This window comes from Xiphophorus hellerii, chromosome 10 (assembly GCF_003331165.1).
Source record: "Xiphophorus hellerii strain 12219 chromosome 10, Xiphophorus_hellerii-4.1, whole genome shotgun sequence".
Taxonomy (NCBI): domain Eukaryota; kingdom Metazoa; phylum Chordata; class Actinopteri; order Cyprinodontiformes; family Poeciliidae; genus Xiphophorus; species Xiphophorus hellerii.
In genome coordinates, this window is record NC_045681.1 from 14,777,833 (window position 1) to 14,802,450 (window position 24,618).

At 38.9% G+C, this 24,618-nt stretch overlaps 1 protein-coding gene across 1 annotated transcript in view; it reads right to left on the reverse strand.

The window, feature by feature from the left end:
* thrab (thyroid hormone receptor alpha b) overlaps positions 1 to 19,540 on the reverse strand; it is a 133,487-nt gene extending 113,947 nt beyond the window's left edge. The window contains exon 1 of the mRNA XM_032573955.1: positions 19,090 to 19,540. The gene's annotated coding sequence lies outside the window, so the exon portion shown is untranslated. The remainder of the gene's footprint in view (positions 1 to 19,089) is intronic.
* Between the last annotated feature and the right edge of the window lie 5,078 nt (positions 19,541 to 24,618).

Sequence of the window (24,618 nt, forward strand, 5' to 3'; positions counted from 1 at the left end):
CCGACAAGCAGCACCTTTAAAATAATGAGCTAGATGCCACAATCCATGCTACAGAAAATACAAACCAAACGTCTTTAAGCAGCTGTAAGCTGTCATATCAGAAGTTTTCCAAAAATACTTATACAACAGCTTTGTCAGTTCAAATTTATTGTTCTCCTTCACAATACAACACATGTTCACACAAAAGGGAATAATTACCCAATGTCATTAACATCCAGACCTTAATATCTAACTCTGCTCAAATAGTGCATGAATGCAAGCTCAACCTTCAGGCACAGTGAGCAAATATTTTGTTTTTCTTTCTCATCTTTAAAGAAAACCTTTGCTCTTGATATGAAATCATTTCATCAAATGTTATTTTGTGCTCAATTATTTATTTTTTTACTATGAACAGAACTGATTCCGCTTCTTTGCAATGGATCTCATAAATTGATCTGGCAAAGGCAAATTGAATTATGTCACATCTGTTCCTTTTCTGGGCTACAATGCACTCTCAGATGAGCATATCAGCAATTAAACAGGCAGGAATATGCTTCATGAGAGTATGTATAATTGCATTGCACATGTGTTATTCTTCTCATGGTTATTTTGAAAATGGTAGTAAAATGCTTTCATTTGCATGAATAAAAAAAAAGCAAAACAAATAGCAGCGGTCTGTAAATATTCAGGCAGACGTGGAGTCATTTATTACATACAATCTAGTCAGGGACTCTCCTTATCTTGTAGGTCCCTGGTCTCTGTGTCCAAGCAGGCAATGCATTTAAATGGCTCACTCAACTCGGATGTAAAAGATCTGACCCCAGCTTTCAGCTGTTTAACCTCTGCCTCACAACAAGCCTCCTGGGACATTTGCATTCAGTCCTAAACGGGGCTGCAAAACAAGGAACAGAAGTAATACAATGTTCCACTAACAGAAGATAGAAGATACATTTTGCATTCTTAAACACTAGATCATTCATTCAAAAAAAGATAGATGGGTAGATGGATGGGGACAGGGTATAAATTATTTCATTTTATTTTCCAGACAGGACAATACAAATCAGGAAACCCGTACAGGGTGTTAATGTAGATCCAGCACACAGTCTGCCAGTTAGGATGTTTGGCTTTCATGCGTGCTTGTTAAAAGACATCTCGTAAATTCACAAAATACAAAGAAAAGACACCAGTATGGCCCAAAGTACAAACAGCGATAATCTCGCTATTCTAAAAGTGTCTTTTCTAGCAGTAATCAGTTATAGGCGACATTGCCGTATCTGAATCAGATGACATTTAGACTGACAGCTTCACAGCACCGACACCTTTTCCCAATGACTTCTCCAGCCGAACACAATCCTATCTTGGTATGAAGAGATAAAGAAATAATTCTTCTTGACAAATATATCTCTGTGTCAAAAGAAACCCGAGCCAGAATTGGCGGCCTTTAAAAGTTAAGACTTCACAAGCAAAACTGAGCAGAAAGAAGTTGTTTTCTTTTTCTTATTTTAGCATTTGATACGTGTCAAGTTTTTCCTTTCTATATTGTTCAATAATACACAACAGTTCTTATAAAAGATACATGGACAAATGTAGCGAGTTGAGATTAATATTCAACTGTTGGCATTGGTTAAAAACACACTTTATGAACAAAAGCTAACGCAGCAGATTACCCAGAATGCACCATATTGAAATATGGTGGTGGCAGCATCATGCTCTTCTGTTGACGCCAATGAAAGAAGAAGACAAGCTAGAAGTCTTTAGGCAGCCAATATTTCACTTTAGCAAGTACGCCTGGTGACAGCTAAAACACTGCAACAATATTTTTTATACTTTTTAAGACATTAACAACAAAAAAGTGCATTTGTCTTCAAATACAGATGTTGGCATTTCCCTTTTGACTGTTAAGTCAAGGTAAAAGTCTTAAGTATTACAATTCAAAACCAAACTGACCTCTCAGATACAGAAAGTGTTGAATATTTCTAGCATAGCATCTTTAATTTTCAATATAATGAGGCATAAAATGGACATTGTCTTCCTAAGTGATCCTTCACTTTAAAATCCATTCCTGCGGAACTGGTCAAAGGTGGGCTGTTATAATCTGGATCATTAAATCGAAGATATTGAGGTTTAGTCTCCCATGTGACCTTCGGCTGCGTCTGAGTGGACTGCTCATTTTCTCACATGCCGTTACAGTCTACGGCAAGTCAATGTGGACATGCATCTTATTACCCGGTTAATCCATATGCTAAACCAGCTCCTGGCCACCCAGATGAGGATAAATATGTAACCACACAAGTAGCACTGACAGAAATGCTGTCAGTCTTTAATGTGGGCAAGTCAAAGCTACAATGTGTGTTTTGTTTAGGTTAAACACACAGTTATATAACGCAAGAAGGCAAACAAGTAATGTCTGGAGTACTCAAAATGTGGGTAAGTAAGTAAGATCAGTCTCCTGAGAATTCCTTTAGAAAGGTTTCAGTTTTTTTCTAAATATACAAAGCTAAGTTTCATCATGAATGTATGACAGACAGATAGAAATGGAAGTTTGACACACTAAAAAGACTTACGACATGAAGGAGGAAGGGAAGTAGAGGAAATAAGAAAGGACAAAACATTTGGATGGGATAGGAAATTAAATCTGGATATGTAAACCTTTTCCCCCATTCTTATTATTTTGTCTTGCTATGTTACTTCAAACCTGGAAAATACTAAAATTAAATTCAATACCTTTCCATATTAAGAACACTGTAATATAAAAAAATAAATAAATAAATCTGCTGAAAAAATGAAGTATCCCACAGTTATGAATGGGCCAGTTGTCCATTTAAGACATGCTGCAGTTTTCATAGCTTGTGGTTTGTAAACCCCTAAAACTTTACCATTGCACCTTTCCCGTGGTTTCAAGTTATTTTTAATGAGATGCCAAACACAGTGCATATATTTCTGTTGAGGGAGAATGGGAAGTAAAAAAGTTCTTCCGCTACCCTCCCTCCTGTTACAAGCTTAAAGTCAGCTGTGTATGATAGCTAAATGGGGGCAACTCCAAAAACCTCTCCTCTCATTAGAAAAAGAAAAAACTGAACTGTGTCTAGAACCCTTTGCTAATAAGTTAACTCTGATTTGAGTCATTAAAACAAGGATTTGCCACAATCTTTAGGTTCACAACAACAGCCATCACTATGGCTGTCTCATGTCTTCTGTAAAGGTAGTAGATGTAATGTCCTTTTTCAGTATTTAATCTTCTTCAATGTAATAAAAAAATTAAAAAAAAAATAAAACATTTGTCATGTCCTTAGTCATTTTCAGCACTTGTAAATGCAACATTTCACAACACAATATCAGCTTCAGAAAAAAAAAACTAGATGGATGGATAGTTATAATTACCAAACTTAGCAAGACCTAAAAATAAAAAAGATCCATGTTTTAATGAGTTTTTTCAGTCAGTTGAAGACCCTGGCTTTGACAGATGTATTTAAAAATGAAAAAAATAAATAAATAAATATCACCAAAATGCATTTCGGTAAAAATCCAGAGGCATTATAGCATCACCAGGTACTGGTACCAATTTGTGCAGTTGACTCATAGTTTTAAAAGGGAACAGAGCTAAATGAGCTTGCCAATAAGGCACCAACCTATTTACCGCAAACAGTAAAGGCACTACACCGAAGTAATGGTAAAACAAAAAAAAAAAAAAAAATGAAAGACTTTGCTTGATGTGATTATACAACAAATTCCATAGTCGGAATTCCTGAATTAAACCGTGGAGTAATCTCGTTACAACATAAACACAAACACACTTTACAGCTTCCTCTCCTGTGGGTTTACAGGAGAACGAAGTCAGAGGGGACTCAGGCTGCCATGCCTACGACCGAAACTCTCCAACAGAAGCCTGCAAAGTGCTCTCCATGCCAAAGGAAATCTTTAAAGAGGAAATGTTCTAGGCTCTTTGACACTTCACCAAACCACCATCGGAATCACCTCCATATGTTTGCATATTATGCAAATCACACTGCGCTTGCTTTAGTGTAAGAACCTGCTCTCTCCCCCACTCTAGATTTTACAGTGAGGAGTTTAACTGAAGCGTTTCAAAAACATTTTTAACTTCATAACATATGGGTCCGACACATAACTCATTAGCACTAATTCCAGCTCTAATCCAATTGTATTTTTCTCCTCGGCTCTGTGTAGAAAAGGTCATTTCCATGTGGAATTAATCCGGAGAGCTTTACTTGTAGAACGGTGAGGTCGGCTTAGCTGTTATGTGTGGCCTTGCTCACATACAAACACTCTCACTCAGTGCTGTACCAGAGCCAAAGTGGAGATTGATCAGCTGGGCCGAGTCCAAATTAATGCTCGCCCTCTGCAGACATGCCAAGCATAATAATTTTCTCCTGTTTTCCCACTTTTTCCCCAAACAGTCAAAGTGGAGACTAGAAAAACATCCACGCTAATCTAAGGCCAAAAAAGGAGGGAGAGAAATAGATGCAAGCGTTTCTTGTCTCGACACTCTTCGCAAAAAAAAAAAAAAAGGAAATGCATGCCTCTCAGATGTCTGACCCATTTTCTACTCAAAACTTTCTCTCTTCAACTTCTCTCTAATTCTCCCCACCACCTCTAATCTACAGTAAGAATGATCTCAGACTTTTTCACTTAAGCTGCACTCATGCATTTCAATCCAATGCAGTGCCACAAGAATTAAATTTACAGAGTGAAAACTGCTAAACACCAGCATGCCAGCCTGAGAAAGAATACGCCGCTAAATGGCAATAAGTGGGGCAAGAAAACACACCCTGCTGGGCCTGGCTAACAGCTGTTTTGAATTCTCTCTGGGCTTTTTATGGGCAATGTGCAAAGCAGACACTTGCACTGTATGTGTGCATCTGCATGCTTAATGAGAAGCCTGTGCTCCAATAATCAGCTCAGTAATCAATAATTTAAGCCCCGCAAAAGCACTGCTGCGAAATACTAATAGTAAAACCTGTTAATGCATTCTTATCGGAACATAAAACACTTAGACATTTTTTTTTCTGTTTCACCATATATTAATTTTTAGAACTTGGTTTAGAGGTTTCAGTGTGCATACAGCTGCTGGCCATAGATTATATGACCAGTGGGAACATAATACCACACTTTAAACTTTGAACTGTTTTATGAATGTTGCCAGTCTGTGCAATAATGAGGAGAAAAGTCTCTCGCTGATAAATATTTCCACGTCACACACATTTGAAAAAAGGCAGTGGGGATATGCTGCTAAGACAGTCAGGGATTGTTTACACCTCGATCCTTCTGAGAAAGAGTCGGATTTTCCACAGAAGGAGAGCTGCGTTGCCACATGCCTGTTGCATTGTAACTTATGTTTGAACAGCCATGAGTTTCCTTTGAAGATAAGGCTGCAAGTGTAGCAAAGAAACGTACATGGAAAAAAAGGAACTGTAAATGGCACCTTTGACATAATCTGAACATTGTTATACTATCTGAACTTTTTTTTTTTTTTTACATTCACTCACATTGAAATGGCAAAATTTAACTTTTTTTATTTGGATAAAGTAGTTCATAGCTGCCCAGTGAAAGTCAAAATTTTTGTATAAACTGAAATCTAAATTTTAAAAAATATGTTGCGCCCTCTTCCACATGGTTGCTGTGTCTTCTACATGCTCTGGATCTCTACAGTTCCTCCAGTTAACCCAAGTTTCTTGGCGTCTTCCCTTAATAATGCGCCCAGTCCGTTTTCGTGGGAGCATTTCCAGCTCAGTTATACTGTTTACATTTTCAGACTACTGACTAAACAGTGCGACAATGCTGGTCAGAACGAGAGGAGAAATTACAGCATTTAGCAGAATCCTGCCAGAATGTAAGTGTTTTGAAATATCATCTTTGGTTCAAAGTGGTTATTTTCCATTGCGGTGATTTACAAGCTGACTGGCCTCCCGACAGAGGTCTTTTAAACCACACCTCACCCTCCCACCAAGACGGGGTCCCGGTTTACTGCTCCTGACTTCATCCTCCTCAATACATAAATCACCCAAAAAAATATTCGTTTAAGAACTCGACTTGGAACAGTAGACATTTTGAATTCAGTGTCTCAGATATAAGGTCATGATTCTTCAGCGGCTTTCTTGGCAGCTATGTCCTTGCACTTTTTTATTTTCACATATTTCTTGAAACAAAAATAACTTTTGGGAGCTAACTAAATAACAGAAAAGGAAAATCTGTAGAAATTACTACGTATACCCTCACCCCCCCAACCACACACACACCATTAGGGATTTTTAAATGATGCTCAACAAGGCAGCAGTTGTGTACAAGGTCCAGCTTAAGCAACACATACAGGGAGGAAAGTGAATGAGTGTATCTGGGTTCCCCTTCCATCAGCTAACACTTGACACAAACACGCGCACAGGAAAAACAAGTGGATCTAATGGACTGTGAACTATGTATTTTCAGTGCAAACACTTGATACGACACAAACAGTCCAGCTTGTTTCCAGTCGTCTGATTTTGGCACGCTCACTCTGCAGGGTCATGTCTGCTGCTGACTCTGGGACTAGATGTGGAATTAGGGAAGGGTCTGTCACTTCCAGGGCTCCAGCAGGACTTCAGCCAGCCTGGACACGGGGCAGGGACGCTGGCTGGAGAACACAAACTCCGATCTGAGCCTCCTTTCAGCCTCATCGTTCAAGCCAGGCAGTTATACAGCAAAACACTCTGTGATAGCTCTCTTTCACACCCCTGTCAAGTGTGTTCCTGAATGGGTTTCTGATCAGTCAATCGCTGCTATAAAGGTAGGAAATAGCAAGCTTTTATGAGAGTTCAGTTTATCCTGAATATTGAAAGGAAAAACAAGATATTTGAGTTTCCATGGCAGTGGGTCTGTTGCTTCATTCTATTTCAACAGTGCACAACATGGTGTCAGACTGCTGGCATTTCACTGCCAGGTGGCCGTGGCCTACTGTCTTTTCTTCCAAAGACTCCAGGTCTCCTGAGACACAAGAGGATGCCGCTGTCAGCGTCGACTCCCAGGGGAACATTACACTGCAAGGTGAAGCTCCACGAATAACTTCCCCTGCTTCCCGAACAGATTGCCCAGTCTCTCTTACCTCCCTATTGTGGCGTCCAGCTTATTCTTTCTTTGTGTATTTAAAGATAAATGTTTTTTTCCAGGTATGATTAGATGAAGAGATCATATTTCTCTAATTTCAGCTATACTCTTCATAAGGCTCCTGTTAAATCCCAAGTGGAATTTAAAATTGTGGCTCGATGATTTCTATTTCTGTCCTCAGTCCCATAAAAAAATTTTTTTAACTCCCTGGAAATCTGCAGTATTTTGTTCTATATGTTTTTCTGGTTATATAGAAAGTACACCTGGCCCAGTGCTCTTTATGCTCAAGGAAATTACAAAACTAAAGCACACTATAGAAGTTATACATGAAAGCAATATGCGTTCGTAAAAGGGTAGTGGTCAGTCAAATTTAACACGAGCTAAAAAAAGAAAAAAAAAACAGCTGCTTTCATGAGTTACTTGTGGTGTGAAAAGATTTGTCAATAAGCTTCTGTGCAAGTGTGAGACAATCGTGTCCAGCGCTCACTGAGGCTAAAAGCACCTCAAGGCGATAGTGCGCACTTATCACATGCAGGAGGCCCCCCAATTGAATATTGAGTTTCTGGGCCAGCCACATTCAGGGAAACACGAGCACGTCTCCGAGATCAAACGCTCAAATGTGGTACTGAAATACAGAGCACACACCTCAAACATGTCAAGATATACTGCTCACATATGTATGTACCCAACAGATCCGTGTCGACACGTATAGGGTTCGTGAATCATAATACCTGCAGGAAACTGAGTGAGTTTGGACTTTCCACCAATATTAGGCGACTGGCAGGAGTTGAGACAACTCGCGTGAGGAATGTGTCCATCTGCCAGATCAGCAAGTCTCCGAGATCTTGTGCAAATGCATGCACACGTGCACAAAGAAAAGGCGCGCGCCAACGCCTCTGGGAGCTTGGCATTTACTTTGCATTCTGGACCTCCCACTGTGGTGCTCTTCATCCCACTGCTTGGCAAGCAACAGGTATGGATAGAAACGTGTTTTCTGGGTTTATTGTACCCAGTGCTTTATCCCCCCAAAAGTCAACTAGTATTAAAATGCTGGTTTGAATTGTTAAAAGTTTTAATCAACAAGCAGGCCTCTTCCTCAGATTTTTTTTTTGCCCTTTTTTGAAAAGCAGTTTTTCACAATTATTTAAGCACAACTTTCATCAAAATGTATATTTGCAGCTCTCGATCCAATATAACTGAGCTTGAGCTTTTTGCCAATGGCCATGGATGAAAATGTCAATCTTGATGTGCAAAGCTGTTAAGCGTGTCATCATAAGTTATTGATGAGGACTGCTGAGAACGACTACATCTACAATTCATCCAAACTACTCCCTGCAGAAAGAAAGCACTAAGTATCAAACAGGATCCAAGTCATCCAGCACATAATCTATTTTCTGTTTCATCTCCTTCAGGAATGCCCCCAAACCTTAAGTCTCAGAGTCCATTCTTACCCAACTGAACTCTGACTCAGAAACACACGTTTTATGTAATCATGCATTTTACTACTGGCTGCATGGTTGAGCAGCGGTTAGCACTGTGGCCTTGCAGCAAGAGCTTTCCAGGTTCAAATCCTGGTCTCGAATCTTTCTGTACGGAGGTTGACTGTTATCATGAATGGATTTTCACTGGGTACTCCGAGTTTGTCCAATAATTCAAAAGTATGACTCATTTCTTGCTCTATGTAAATTGCCCATAGGTAGGTATTTGAATGTGATAACCTGATTATTAATCAACCTAATCCATGTCACAAAGTAATTATTCCATAATTAAATCATGGACTGCCCTTAAACGCATTTCTGAAGCTGAATTCAAATTTGTAATCTACACCCAATTACTGCCTCACCACCAGTATCAAGATATCACTCAAATAGTGTTGCTTCTTGAGGAGATTACAAAGAGCAACACATCTAAATAAATTAGGATAAGAAACAAAGTCACTTGCACCTATCGTTATGGATGAAAACATTAAAGAGTGGTGAATCTCCCCAGAATTGGTCAGTCTACCAAGATTTCTCAAAGAGTGAGTGCATAAGGGAGCCATCCAGGGAGATATTAAAGAACCTCTAAAATACCGCAGGCGCCAGTTAACTCGGATAAGATCAGAGTTCATAATTCAAAGATAAGAAAGAGACCAGGCAAGAAAGTTATCCACCCTACAGTTCCGAGGTCAAAAACTTTGCTCACAAAAAAAAGAGGATAATGGCCCATTTTATATTTACACAAACACACCTTGGTGATCCATAGAAGTTTTTAAAAATATTCTATGGACTGAAAACACAAGTAGTGGAACTTAGACTTCCAGCCATGTTTTCCATGTGTTCCTCAATTGATGAATAAAGGCTACTAGTGCCATGGAAAAAAATAACGAGTCCAAGATCTCTCATTTTGTCAGTAACTAAAACAAAAGTTTGCATAGCTGCTGTTTTTCAGTTCTCATTTGGCACACGCAACATGCTAACTGACATCAGAAATTGAGTACCATAGTGCTGTTTTTGCATTTCATATAAGGGCTATACTACCTCTATGATATTCTCAGATGAAACTGTGTGATGTTGTGGTATTTCAAAGTACTTCCTTTTACTTTAACAGCACCTGCATATGGTGAGACACTTTTCAAAGCCATGGTGCAAAGGCTGATGTGCACCATGACTTGGATTTACCTTGTGTGTTCACTGTAAACTGTCTTGCTGCTCCACTTACATGCTTGTGGTTTCCTTCCTCAGCATTCTTGAAAATTAGATCATGAATAAACATTAGGATAATCGAGTTTTGAGGTTTGGTAATCATGTCTGCACCTCAATGCAACAAAAAAAAGCTACCAGGTGTGAGGATTCTGTGGAAATTTTTCTCCTCCCCCCAGACCCTTATAGGGACAGAATGGTTTGGAAAGCTTTTTTCTCTTACTAAAATTATGACCTGAAAATTATTTTCTGTATTAACTCATATCTGAGTTTAAAATGCATTTTATGATCTGAAACATTAAAGTAGGTACTTAATAAAACAACAAAAACAACAACTTAAAAATCAAGACTTTTACCATCTAAAAATGCGTGTGACAACAGATTACAGATGTAGTACTGACAATAGAAATGAAGGGTGATAAACCACAGGCATTCTAATAATAAACAGAAAGGTGACTCACTTTTGTTTCCTGTTATCAAGCATCCTCCCTGTAACCTATACCACACCCACCTGCAGTTGTAACTTAATGACAAACAAATTTCTCATTATTTTTTACCACAAGCCACCTGAACAAAGCCTCCACTCTGAGGAACTGACTCGGAGACCTTGGAGCTGGTAATTTCATTAACAAATGCAATTTTCTGGGCTCAGCTTGTGTCTGACTTCATTTTCTGTCAAACACAATTTGCTCTATATAAGCAGAGAGAGTAAAGTAACCACCGCTGGTGCACATGCCTCCATCTGAAAGGTTTGGAAATATGATGTTGGGGGAAGAGGTGGGAGGGGACAACAAAAGTTTCCTCAAACAAAAAAATGCTTGGTGTGCACTAACAGAGAGGCCCGGGTCACCATGGAGTCATGCTTCAAGGTAACCCAGCTAAACTCAGCTGATCTTTGACCCCACTGGTAGTCATAACATAAACCAACGTCTAATTCCTCAACCAGGGAAACATCTTGCATGCATACACAGTCAGAAGGAGAAAAGTCTCAGACTGTAAAAACCAGACGTGGCACTGAGATCGGGGGGTAGACTCCGGCTCGGGTAGCAGCCTGCTGTATATTATAAGAGATCTGCACCGAAAGCAAAAGAAAAACTTGCCATTGCTGAACATACTGAAACTGGAAGTCAATTAACTATTTCAATTTCATTTTAATAATCAAACTGGAAGTGAAAGCAAGGAAAGGACTGATTAATGAGGCTGGAAAAGAGAAATCAGAAAGCTCTTTTCAGCAAAGAAGTTTCACGCAAGTATAGCAATAACTGAGATTAACTGATTTTATACAGCTTTGATTTGCTCAAGATAGATTTCAGATTTATTTTTTCTCCTGAAGTACCAAAAATACAAGGATAAGACGTGGAATCTTTATTTTTATGTTTTATATTTTTTCTCATTTAGTTCTAAATCCTAATTTATTTGCCTAATGTATTGCATTGTTTAGCCCACTGAATTAAATCACATCACACCGAGTTAAATCAAAACATACTGAATCATGGCTAATGGAGAATCAAGTCACATTAAATCAGTGTTTGCGGCTCGTATTTTACTTTTTTAATTTCATTTTTAAAACAAAAAAAATTACGTTTCTAAAATGTTTTATACAGTCTCATACATAGTCATCCTCATTTCCCATACAAAAAAAAATAAATGTTCCGTTTCAGATCCTATTGTAATACCGGGGTGAATTATTAATACGAACAAATCATATTGAGGTTTATGGTAATATCTGTCCCAGAAGACTTCTGGTGTACAACAGCTTCATCCACTGCTCCGCACAGTTTCCTTATAGAAAATCTGAATGTTTCCAATCAAACCACCAACTGTGGCCCCGGAACACTTCTTTGGGTCTTTCCCACCACACAAGTATTGCAGGTGCTTGATGCAACCAGTGGGTTAATACCACAATCCTGATACAAGATTATAATAATAATAATAATAAAAAAACACAATGGATCAAAGGGGGATTTGCAAAGCTTTCCAAACCAACTGGGCAGTGGAACAGGCCCCATTCAGAGTCCCTCAAGTGTGACAGATTACAAAATCAGGAGCAATAAAAATGCAGCTTTTCTTCTCCACAGGAAACACATTCAGCTTCTAATTCAGGGGTTGAAGGGAATTCGAGCAACAGTAGCTTTACAGGGAAATCGAATCTCCTTTTTTTCCTGAAACGAGGGTAATCCGGGTTAGTTGCTATTCAACTATACAGTGGGACAACAGCAATGCAACAGCATTAAACTCCCTATTAGGATAATCTCCTCAAAGTAATCTATTCTCTTTGCTTTTATGCACTAATATAAGGCTGAACAATATAGAGTTTTTGAGTAGTAGCCACCACAGAACAGAATTTTTTTATTTTTCTGTCAAGAGTTTTGTTTCGCATGAATAATGTACCAATTAATAAACATTTTAATCTCTTTAAAAATCAACACATAAATGTCTTGTTCCTATTTTTTTTTTTTTTACCAACGATAAGCTTGAAAAACATGTTGACCCCAGCTACATTCAGAAAAATATAATAAATTATAAATTACTAACAGAATGAATTTTACAGGAGAGAAAAAGAAAACTCTGAAATATTGCATGTATATAAAAAGGTTTTACTAGTCTTCTAAAATGTCAGGTTTTTATCATGTGAAAAGATGTAATACTCAAATCTTTGTAAGTGGTGCAAGAGCATTTTTAAGTAGGTGTTAAATATGCCCTCCACAAATCAACTTAAAGCAGTAGAAATGTTAAATAGAGAAATATAAAGTTTAAAAACTGGAAATAGGGTGCTGTTAAACTATCATGAGCACGTCCCTTCAGAATGTCAGGTTTGAGGTCAAAACCCCACTGATATATAGAGCTCCTTCACTAAAATCCCTAGTTACAGCTAAAGATAAGTAATCCCACAACATGATTTTTTTTTACTTTTCGGTGATCCTTATTATTATGTTATCATGACCACAATATACCCATTTTCTGCTACTTCTGGCAAGGATATTTCACCATCTCGCGAATCATCTCAAAATACCGTCTCCAGTGGCCTGCGCAGTCACCAGTTCTCAATCCAAAAGAGGAACTATGTGGTGAAATGGAAGATTCACGTATGCGATCGACATCAACTGTGCAATGCTAATATAGGCCAAAATCTCTGAGGGTTGTGGATGAATATGTATCAGGATGTTGGACTTTACTCCTGGTTAATCTGTGTTAATCTTGCTGCAAGTGTTAACTGGAGAAGAATGAAGGATGACCCTGAATCAAAACATGCTTAAAGAAGTGGTTTGATAGTTTTGCACAACTTGTACAGTAAAACTAGCTTATTGTAGCTCTTTATGGTAAAATGGTAAAGGATTTGAAATTGTACAGTGCTTTATCAAGTCCACAGGACCCCAAAGTGCTCTACACTACATTCACATGCTGATGGTGACAAGCTACTGGAGAGAAGCCACAGCTGCCTATAACACCACCAGGCCCTCTGACCACCACCAGCAGGCAAGGTGAGTGAAGTGTCTTGCCCAAGGACACAACAACAGGTGGACAAAACTGGAAGCGAACCCGCAACCCACCTATTTGGGGACTAACTCTTCAACCGTTGTTCCTACCGTCTTTATCATTTATGCTTTTTATTAATCAGTTGAATTGCAAAGGAATATATAACATGAAAGGTGTTTTTAAATGATTTATTCTCGTCTCATTTGTGTGCATAACGTCACCGTGGGTCTAAGGGTTTTTTTTACGTCTACTTTGACATGGATGACTGAGACAAAAGCCTGAATGAGTTTGTCATCTGTCTTTGTTTCCTGAAACAGTTCATCACCGCCAATCACAACTGTCAGCACTATCAGACAGGAAGTGAGATTATATCTCAGCGATGCTTTGACGTTTAAACAGCCAAACTTGAGCTCATAAACTCAAAGCATCATTTTATGTAAATACAAAAGGGATACATGTGTGACATGTGCTCACTGGTGAGTGTTGCACTTAACAATTAATAAATATACACCTTTTCTCACTTTATTATTTTCAGTGCTCTTCACTAGTCCATATGCAGGAAGGAACTTTGATTGTTAGCTGATTATTTACAGCCTGAGAGGTAAACAGAATCTGAAGATGTTATTGCCACTGCAACATTGACTCTCGAGGGACAGTGCTTGTATTCCACAACATCGCGTTGTTTATGACAGAAGGAAAATTAGCCGCTTTATTGTTTTGGGAGTTGTTTTTTTAAAACCGTATCTGCAAATGAAGCAGTGACTTCATTCCTCCGCCACTTTCATTAACCAAAATGGCCCTAGCAGGCACAGAGCGAAGGCAGTCCTGCTCCAACAAATGTCATCCTGGCAAAGGGAAGCCTCCTGGCTCCCGGTGCCAAGCATTCCCATTGATGGAAAGCCAGTTTGTGAGTGGCCCCAGTGGTATTTCAGCAGAGCCAAGTTGACTCGTGCTAATAAGAGCAAAAGGCGGCTCCGTAATAATCTGTCTCTCTTACCCATTTTTGGCCAATAAAGGCAGTTTTGCCAGTTTATTATCCCTGCTGCCTCAGAGGAGTTGTTTGATGTCACGAAGACGTAGCGACAGATAAGCCGGTGGGTGGGAGGGTTGTGGTAACCATCTGCGTGGAAACCGCTGCTCAACAGACACAACTGAAAAACCTCTAACAGAATAAAATGAAACTCAACCTCCTACGAGAAAAAAAGAATAGGGAGGAGCCAAAATGAAAACAAACAAACCACAAACCTGGAGCTTGCCGCCTGCCTGAGATCTGATGTAATGCCTCTAAAAGTGTGTTTGTGTGCCAGAGTGCCGATGTTACATTATTTCAGTGACAGTGGGACCCTCCGGTGGTCTGTGGGAAGGCCAGTGCGAAGCCTGCTGATAATCTCTTGTCGTGTTCGCCATGACGGCATGCTTATCAGCAGTGACGCTTTCGTACGGCAGAAAACCCCCCACAACATCATACAGGAGGATTTGCCGCATTCCTTTCTCTTAATGTAGTTTGACTTGCTAAATGACATTGGCCTTAGTGCCAAATATTACAGCAGGAAACCACTTGGAATTTCCTTCATGACAGGAAGGCCACAGAGCATACAGCACCTTTTATTTTCACTCAATCAGCTGAATATTTCACTTACAAAATAATCTCATACTGATTTCTTCCACTTAAATCTATAGCAGATCTGGTTAGCCTGTTTTTGTCTCCTCTTTTGCATCAATGTTTACATGAGATTTTAAAGAATTTTTATATTTTACACATTTTGTGCTAAAGTTTGATCAAAATACAAGTATAGTCTGTTCAGCCTATACCATGTGACTTGCTTCTTTTTTTGCTTCACAATCTTCTCAAAACTACAGATGCCAAAGTTCCTTGTGCACCTTATTCCGCCACATGTTTTCCTTTCTCTCAACTTTTCACTGATTTGCTGAAAACCATCACTAACAGATGCAAGAATCTTTGGCAACAACCGTAAATTCTTTTTTTATTGGTTTTATGTAATACATTAAAATAAACAATGCATACACTTTAATGAGGGCAATTTAGTAAAAGAAAAAAGTAAAACTTTGATAAAACCCTCAACTTTCCTATTTTTATCAGTTCATAGCAGAAGTTTTTTTTATCTACTTATTTCAAGGGAATACCCATTTAGAATTTTTTTCATTATAGTAACAAGAAGTGTTTTCTATATAAAACTTTAAAATACTATACTGAATCCCAAATCTGCATTGAAAATATTAAGTCTGGAGTTCTTGTTGCTTGTGCACTTTCTTCTTCCACACTTTTACAAACCAGCCACCATGTAACTGGTGATCAATTTTACACCGTTTTTAAATAATTCCAGCAAATGTGAAAAGTTCCTCTATCACGTTTTTAATATGCAATTATGTTTATGTGATTACATCCCAATATATTTAAACTTCAATGTGTATTTTAAGTTGAAGAGAATTTGTTTAAAACATTTTTTAGTCCAAGTATGTGGATTAATTATGCAGCAGGCCGTGAGAACCAGGGTCGGAAAACACTAATCAGGAGTGTTTGCATTTCGCAGAAAATATGGGGCATGAAATTCAAATGATGATTTATCATCTCTAGCGTCCAGCGCACCCAAGTTTACAAGACAAAATAAATAAATAAAAACAAAAAGATGAAAGAGGAAAAAAGAAAAGAAAAAACAGTGGCAACAAGGGTCAGAAACAGTTGGTTAGCAGGGCTTCATAGAACTTGGCACCTGCTGATTCATCCATTTGATTCAGTTGAGTTGGACACATCTAAAGTGTCAGTACAATTTGACACTCCTGCAGGAGGCAGTTATCGTTGCTTTTAACATCACCTTTTTTCTTCCACTCAACTTTCCATTAGCTATCTTTACGTTAACAGCAACCTTTTTCCAGATCACATCCCTTTCTAATACTGAGAAAGCTCTGCCACTGCACAACCTCTTACCCACCAGTTTTAAAAGTGAAACAACAACCAACATAACACTTGTGTCATGTCAGTGGCATTTTTCATACCAAGATACCACAACAAAGATCCATCAAACTTTGTTCATTATCCACCGTCTTACTTCTAAAGCCATCCCAAGAAAAATATATGTGAAACTAAGCCTTTTGCGCCTGGACATCTCCTGACACATTGGATTTCCCAGCATCCTGCCTGCCTCTCTAAGCTCTGACATCACTGAATATCAGAAACAGAGCAGAGCACAGAGTTACATAAGAGGATGCTCTACAGATCTAAGCGTTGATCGCTCACGCCCTACCGCAAAGTAGTAGGTGATTTAGAAAGGAGGAGAGGAGAAAATAAGACACACAGAAAAGGTCACAGAGAGAGAGGCCCTTCTGGAGAGCGGCATTCTAGGAGGAACCGAATAAGGTCACCCTCATCTTCTACAAAGAGTCATGGCCTTGAGGAAAAGAGGAGGAGACGAGGCCAGGTCACATGGGGCTCCATCCATCCTCGTTTTTCCTCACGCTACCCTGTTACATCACTACGTCAGAAACCAAGCCAGCATTTTCCAAGTGTTTTCCCTGGAAGCATTGAAACATTTCTGCACCAAACGAAGAGCAAGACCTACATATTAAATTTTGGATTACAGAATATTAAAGACTAGCTCTAAAAGACATGTTAGCTGCCACTTGCTAGAAAGTATTCAATGGATTATTCCATCGCAGAGCGATATGTGAATGACAGATCTGTATAGGGTTAATCATCAACCCAGAAATAGAACGGCTGGATTTATACTGATGGTTAATGTTTAATGAAGAGGGGCAGGACATAAAAGTTACTTAATTTAAGCCATATAGACTGAATCTATTTGGTTTTAATGCTCATTCTGCCATTTATTTTCTACTGTTTTCACCTTGCAGAGTTAACGACGCTCCGGTGCATCTGTTGCATGCTGAATTCGGCCGCAGTAGCAGCATGCAGTCTTTAGATGGTCACCATCTCTCTGCACACTCCAAAATGAAATTAAAGCAGCACCGCTCAGAGAGCTCACATCCTTTCGAGAGTTTGAATTGAGTGCTAACACTGAGCGATTTAATTATTACACAGCCTGTGGTGCAAGGACAAGGACTTTTAAAGGGGAAACGGTTGCAAATGTGTGAGGCAAACGATGGCCAATATATTTTTGATCTGCATTTATGATGCGATTGATTTCTCTGAGGATTCTCCTCTGGTCTGGGTTAGGGAGATGGCGACGGAAGGGAAAGCAGAGAGCGCTACCAAATTTTCCCCTGGCAACATTAAAATCTTCTCTGAATTCATGGTGAGACAATTTGCAAAAAGGTGGGGTCTCTCTATTATTCAATAAGCTTAATGCTTTGCAAAAGTATTCATAATAAACTTCACATTTTGCCACATTACAACTACAAACATTAATGATTTATATTAAAACTGTATGTGACATACACAGTATGATGCGTAATTGGGAAGTAGAAGGAAAACACATGGTTTAATACATTTTCAAAAATACAAATCTGAAAAGTTTGACTTGCATAATTCACCCCCTATTACTCTGATACACCTGAATAAAATCAAATGCAACCAAGTGTCTTCAGAAGTCACTTAAATGGAAAAGCATGTTTTTGTGTGTAATTTATTCTCAGTCTGCAGAAAACCACAGCTGAGAGAACCAGTTGGCGGGAAAACTCTTAGTCACGTATTCCACAAACCTTGACTTTATGGAATAGTGCTAAGGAGCAGATATTGTTGAAAGAAAACTATTATGAATGGTGATGGCAGTATCATGCTGTGGAGACGCCTTCCTCCAGCAAGAGCAGGATATTGAAAGCCAACAGCAAAGATGATTCAACTAAACACCGGGCAAAGTTTGTTTAGCAAAGTCAGGGATGCTGGGCAGCAACAGAGGGCAATCCTGAAAGAAAACATGCTTAAGGCTGCAAAGGACTGATTCATCTGTCAGCAGGACAAGAGTCCTAAGCATGCAACCACAGCCACTATGGAAAGGTTTAATCAAAGCAAGTTGACATGTGAGAATGACCCAGTCAAAGTCCGGGAACGAATACAACTGCAAGCCAAACTTCTCGGATTCCATTTTCAGAAAATTTTAAACTCCACTTCATTTTCATTACTTCGCAATTATGCATCGTGTTTGTTTATAACACTTAACCCTATAGAAACAAAGTTCAAGTTACAACAGAGTCGTAACTTGAAAAATGTCAGTGAACTTATGCTTTTGCAGGGCTGAGGCATTCAATAAAAACGGCAGACTATGAGCATTGCATAACTCATGCAACATGCAGCACACAACCTTTTAGAGAACCTTGTGACTAAATGCAATTTACCTTCAAGTTAGTTTGCATCTATAGAAAACATTGTTAAAGAACTGGATACAGAACAACAACTAAAGCATTTTTCAGATGCTCATAAAACAATTTCTACTACTTCTGAGGGAGGGAAACTTTTATCAAATATTAGAAATATGAGCCGCCTGACAGTGGTCTGCAACATTTGGTGAGTGGGTGCATCTGCCTTCAAGTGTGTGCACGTGTGCAGGGGTGAGTGGACCATGCGCGCCCCGGAGTACAGCAGGCAGTTCGGTCCCAGTCTGGGCCCAGAGTGGAGCACGCGATCCCGGCGTCAAAACACCAACCAGAGCACGGCTCCAACTAGCGTTCCACAAGCGGCGAAGTGAGCGTTAAATAACAGAAGGAGCGTTCAATACGCCGTGTGAATGTGCGAGTCAGTATGCGGGGGTGTACGGGTGGGTGTGCGTCTGTCGGCCGCAGGGCTGATCTGTCAAACCAGCCCGGGCTACACAAGCTACCGCCGCCGAAGTGCCTGCAGACCACGCTGCCACGGAGGCTTCGAACCCCCGAAAACAACACTTACCGTCCCACAGTTTCCCCGCGCGCCGTGGACCCCACGTTGTTCTGGGAATTGGGTCATGAGGCGGAGACGAAGCGGGAGAAAAAGTCAGCCGGGTTCCTCCTGGTTGCTGTAGAAAGTGTGTAACGGCAGGGCTGGATGGCTCTCCCCCCCCACCTCCGCTCTCCCGAGCGCCAGTCCTCCGCCTGGCCACTACTGTTGAGCCTCGTACCGTTTAAAAACAGACTCTCCTGTCCGCTTTCCAACGACGCTTCCTAGTTTGATTCCTGTTTTGTTGTCCTACAGTTACGTTTGGATGACCTGCAACGCGTGTGTATGCGTGTGGAGTGGAAAGAACCAAAAAAGAAACAGTACGCTGTCGCTCCTCCCTCCGCTGCACTGTGTGCTGTAGGCTACAGTAAGAGGAGCCGCACTTATTAAAACTATCTACTGCTCTCTACAGGACCCGCGCTGCAAAACACGCACTGACATGTCCGGTGACAGGCGGAACATTCTCTTCTCGACTCGCCTCTGTGGTCCTTATTTATTGACTTCATCATGACTGAGCTCAAACCTGCTCCTCCTCCTCCTCTTGCTGCTGCTCTTCTGTTTGGTAGATGCTATAGGTCGTCTCGGATTTTGGCAGATAAAAAACGTGTGAGGTAAGGTCAGTTAGACGGAGGCATGTAGTTAAAATCCGTGGTTTTTACAAGTTCTGACATTTTAAAGCGATTGTCAAGAAAAAAAAAGATATTTAAATATTTTTTGTTTAGAAATATTTCTGAGTTATAAATTAAAACAATTATCATGGTTTCATTTCTTCTTGCTTAGATGATTTCATTTGTCATAATGTGTGTGTTTGTTGGTGGGCCCAAAATGCAGACAGGAGCTGGGTTATGCTGAATGTTATCTATCGATAAAACTGAAAGCTTACAAAAATGACAGTGAACACAGGGAGCCAGAGGCAAAAACAAGAATCCAGAACACAAAGCCAGCAGGATAATCCGGGGGAAGCAACGAGGTTTTACAGGAAGATCCAGCAAGGAGGAATGAGAGAGAGGTGATTAAATACTTGGAGTGTGAATGGTGGACCAATAGACCGGGCTAATTAACTAACAGGTTGCAGGTGTGAGGGGAGAGAGAAAATTGCACAAGCGGCACAGAGACAACCCAACAGAAGAACTAGGAAAATTAATCTAACATTAAAGAATAACTAGACTTAAGAAACATAGTAAAGTAGAGTAAGAAAGAATGACTTGACACGAGAAATAAACATAAACCAGAATCACTAAGAAAGGAATGAACTAAAGTAAAAACAGGGGTAAAAAGACTGATCTAATGAAAATAAGAAACTAAGGAACACAGAAATAAACAAACTCCAAAATAACTCCAATAAAGCAAGATCCTGACATTATCTTCCTTAGCAAAACAATAATACAAATAGCTATAATTAATAGTCACTCGTGGCAGTACGTTTCTAAATGGAACCACAAAATGGTTTTTTTTTTGTTTGTTTTTTCCTAGAAAGTGTAATTTGAATAGTTTTATGTATTATTATCATTATTATTATGCACTTTCATTATGTGTGTCCTTTTTTTCATTTATATGTTGTTTTTTCTCTTTTTCATACTGTTTTGTTTTTGGACCACTTTTATTATTTTCCTGTAAATTGCCACATTTTTCTTTGACTATGTGAAAAAAAAAGTTATGACATCACTCAATTTCAACGAAAGAAAACAAGGAAATACTCAGAAAACAAACAAAAAAAGGCTTGGAACCCACACATGTTTAGATAAAACTGAAAACATGGAACTGGTTTTCAGGTGGAAAAAAATTTATGTTGATGAAAAACTAAAAAAATAACTCAGTGTTAAAAAATGAAATATTAAGTCATTTGTCCATGGGTGTCAGTGCGTGTGAGCATGTTTTTTCTTTTGTTTGTTTGTCTTTGTTTTGTTGTTGTTTTTTGTCCTGTATGTCTTTTTTGGGAGATACAAATCAAATCAAACATTATTGCAGTTATTGTTTTTTTTTATGAAAGAGACAGTGCAGATCTATGTTAACTCCTGCTACTTTCATTAATTTGTTCAATCTATTTATCATACACCTACTCACACTTATCATAAAGCAACTTTGACAATGTAATTCTGTGATATTACAGAAACATTGAGATGCTTGAAGTAGTTGTCACTGAAGTGGACATCTGGTCTGGACCAGAATCTGGATGACTGGATGGATGAATACGTGAATAAGTGCAACGACAAACAGATGGATAATAGCCCTTCTCTGTGAATTTATTCCCAATGCAACCCATTGGAAATATGGAGGAGCATCTGGGATGTTTGGGACTTTGGTTTAGGTTTACCATTCAACAATATGACTCAAGCCAAAGCCTCCAAAATATGCCAAAAGGGAATACTTCCAAATGTCTTAAAAGCTACTTTTTTTTATGCAAAGAGCTGGAGAGCTTTGTTTATTATGTGCTAAAACAACCTCAATGACTGAACAAACAAAATCATTATGACCTGATAAAGTCAGCAGTAAATATTCAATTTATTTTCTACATTGTTGTGTTGGACTTATGTTGTTTAGTGGGACGTTTACTTTTAATGACAGAGGCACACTGTATTACCGTTGGAGGGAAATGTGTAATCAATAAAGGTTATAGCTTAGTGTATATTTCCCTCTATAAAACAACTAAAACAAATGCCAAATCAAACTCAGGATGAGAAGCACAGTCATTCACACTAACAGACTGTGCTGTTGTAAAAATCTACAAAGAACATGTAAGTCTGCTATTAAATTGTCTCCATATACAGCTTTGGCAATTGTTTATGGTCATGCAGTGTGACATTTACAGCTTAAATCCTCAGTATGCAATATAAAACATTTTTTCAGCCACGTTACAATATTAATACTGATGTGTTTTGTCTCCATTAGAGTTCAGATTAAAAGCGGATTAAGACACAATCTGTTTGGGTTGGAGACCGGATTAACCCTTCGACTTATAAAAACAGTGATCCCGTTTAAGCCCTGAAGTCCCCTGATTTCATTACTTTTAAATACACATAGTTGAAATACGTGTCTTTCAGATGAGTTGCTAATGAATGAACGATACAAGTTCTGTGATTCCTGTATGTGCAGTGTCTTCCAGACACACTCTCCTTTTCTATTTCGATTGTACATGTAGTTAGTGAAATTTTATGTGATTTAAAACACTAATGTGAAGTGGAAGGAGCAATTCAAGTTCTTTTAAGTTACTTTATTTTGCACATAAAAATCTGAAAAGTATAGCATATTTTTCCAGTCGCCCTTACTTTGATGCCTTTAAGTAAAAATCCAGTGCAACTAATTTACTTTAGAAGTCTCTTAAGAAGTCGATGGTGTCTATTTCTGTGTGTGATTTAATCTCAGTATAAATCCAGCTGTTCTTAAAAAGCATCAAAGGTTTCTTATAGACCATTAGTGAACAAACTGCATCACAAAGACCAAGGAACACACCAGACAGATCAGAGATGAAGCTGTGGAAAGTTTGAAAAAAATTTTGGGCTGCAATGCAGTATCCCAAGTGTTAAACATTTCATAAAGCTCTGTTCCATCCGTCATCTGAAAATGGAAAGAGTATCTTACAGTAAACCTACCAAAACACGGCTTTGCACTAAACTGACATGTTTACCTGCCAGGAGTCCCATGGTAATCTCAGAGGAGCTTCAGAGATCTACAGATCAGGCGAGAGAATCTGTATGTTGGACAATTATGTATCCTGCACAATAAGAAAAACCTGATCTTTGTGTCCGACTGTCAAAAAGAACTCATATTTTTGAAAGAAGTTCACAAGAAATCCTTTACAAACCATGTAATGGACACAGCAAACGTGGACTAGGCGCTCCGGTCAGATGAGACCAAAAGTTAAGATTTTGACTTGCATGCAAATTACCGTGTGGTTGAAAGTATCTCCACTAATCTACTACCAAGCTACTTAGAAACTAACTGCCATTGGTAAGTATAGCAGTGTCCGCACCATGATATGGGCATGTTTTTCTTCAGCAGACATGAGGAATTGCTGGTCAGAGTCGATAAGAACATGGATGTGGGAAAAAATGGTGCAATAGTGGCAGAAAAACCTGCAGAAGAGGTGGAGGTTCAGCTTCCAACAGGAAAACAACCCTAAACATAAAGCCAGAGCTACAACTTACACCAAAGCATTTTTACGTCTTAGATGTCTTAGAAAGGCCCGGTCAAATTCCAGCCGCAAATCTAACTGAGATTGTGCATGAAGACCTGAAATTTTTATGATCATAGAAATTCCTGTCCAATCTGACTATGATTGAGCCTTTTTGTTTGAAGTATGGTCTGAGTCAAACATGATTTGTATTAAAACGGGTTACTACTAAAGTTCTTTTGATTTTTTTTTTGCATCATAAAAACTAAAGACCTTCTCTGTCTGAAAAGAAGATAGTAGCGATGCCTTTATTCTAAAATATCTACTGTGTTGTGGGCTAACAAATGCAGTACTCATTTAGGTGTAAGATGAGACCAAAATGATTTTGTTTTTGTCTTTTGCAATGAACTTAATAATTATTAAACCTTTTATAATATTCAAAATTGCATTTTTTTTATGGACCTCGTATAAATCAAAACTCAAGAATGCATGGATTTAAATCAGATGGGAGTAACCATTAATTTACAAACAGGTGAGCCTCTTCTAGGCCAAAGTATTTTTTACTCTTAATAAAACAACTTCAACAAACCACTCAAAGAGAGTATTAGCTGTGCTTCTGTTCTCAATTTAATCTACATTCCTGCTTTCAAATTGCACTTACACTATTCAGCTTTTCACAAATTGCATGCAAGGTGGTTTATAGCTACACCTGTGACATTTACCAGTTGATCCACCCTTTGAAAGACTACAATGACAAAGACCAGTCTTAAACCTTTCTGAATATGAATGCAGAACTTGAGCCCCATCGTTCACAGTAACAAAACCTCTTTGCAAACTTTGAATGTTTAGTCTGACAGACACCACTTCCCAGTTCTCTGTAGAATGAATTCCACCTTTTCCCCTTTTTTGCAGTGAGCAGTGCGAGTTAATCTTACAAATGGCTGTCAGGCCTGATACCAGAGGGGCTCTGCTTTGAATAATGGATCCGTCCATCTGCAGTTCTCGCTTAATTGCAGTAGTACAGAGTCTAATCACTGATAAAGATCTCTGTTAAATAAAGCGAATGTGTTGTTCCCTGATTTAAACTGACAGTGGTAAAGGTTAGAAGGTTAGAACCTTGATAATTGCCAAATGTGTCTCCGGAGAAAAGAAACATACGCATTGAATTGTTTTACTTTGTGAGTTTCCTCTCCCCAGCAACACTCTGCAGCCCATTCTGGGGCACCCAAGCCGTTCCATGAAGACCGAAATTGAGAATATTTAAAACCCTTCTAACCCTCACATAACCCTCAACCATTAAAAAGTTTTTGCTTTTGCAAAAACAGAAGCTCAAGTGAATTTGAAACTTTGTTGGAAAATGTGTCTTAGCATCTTTATTTTCTTTATTCAAA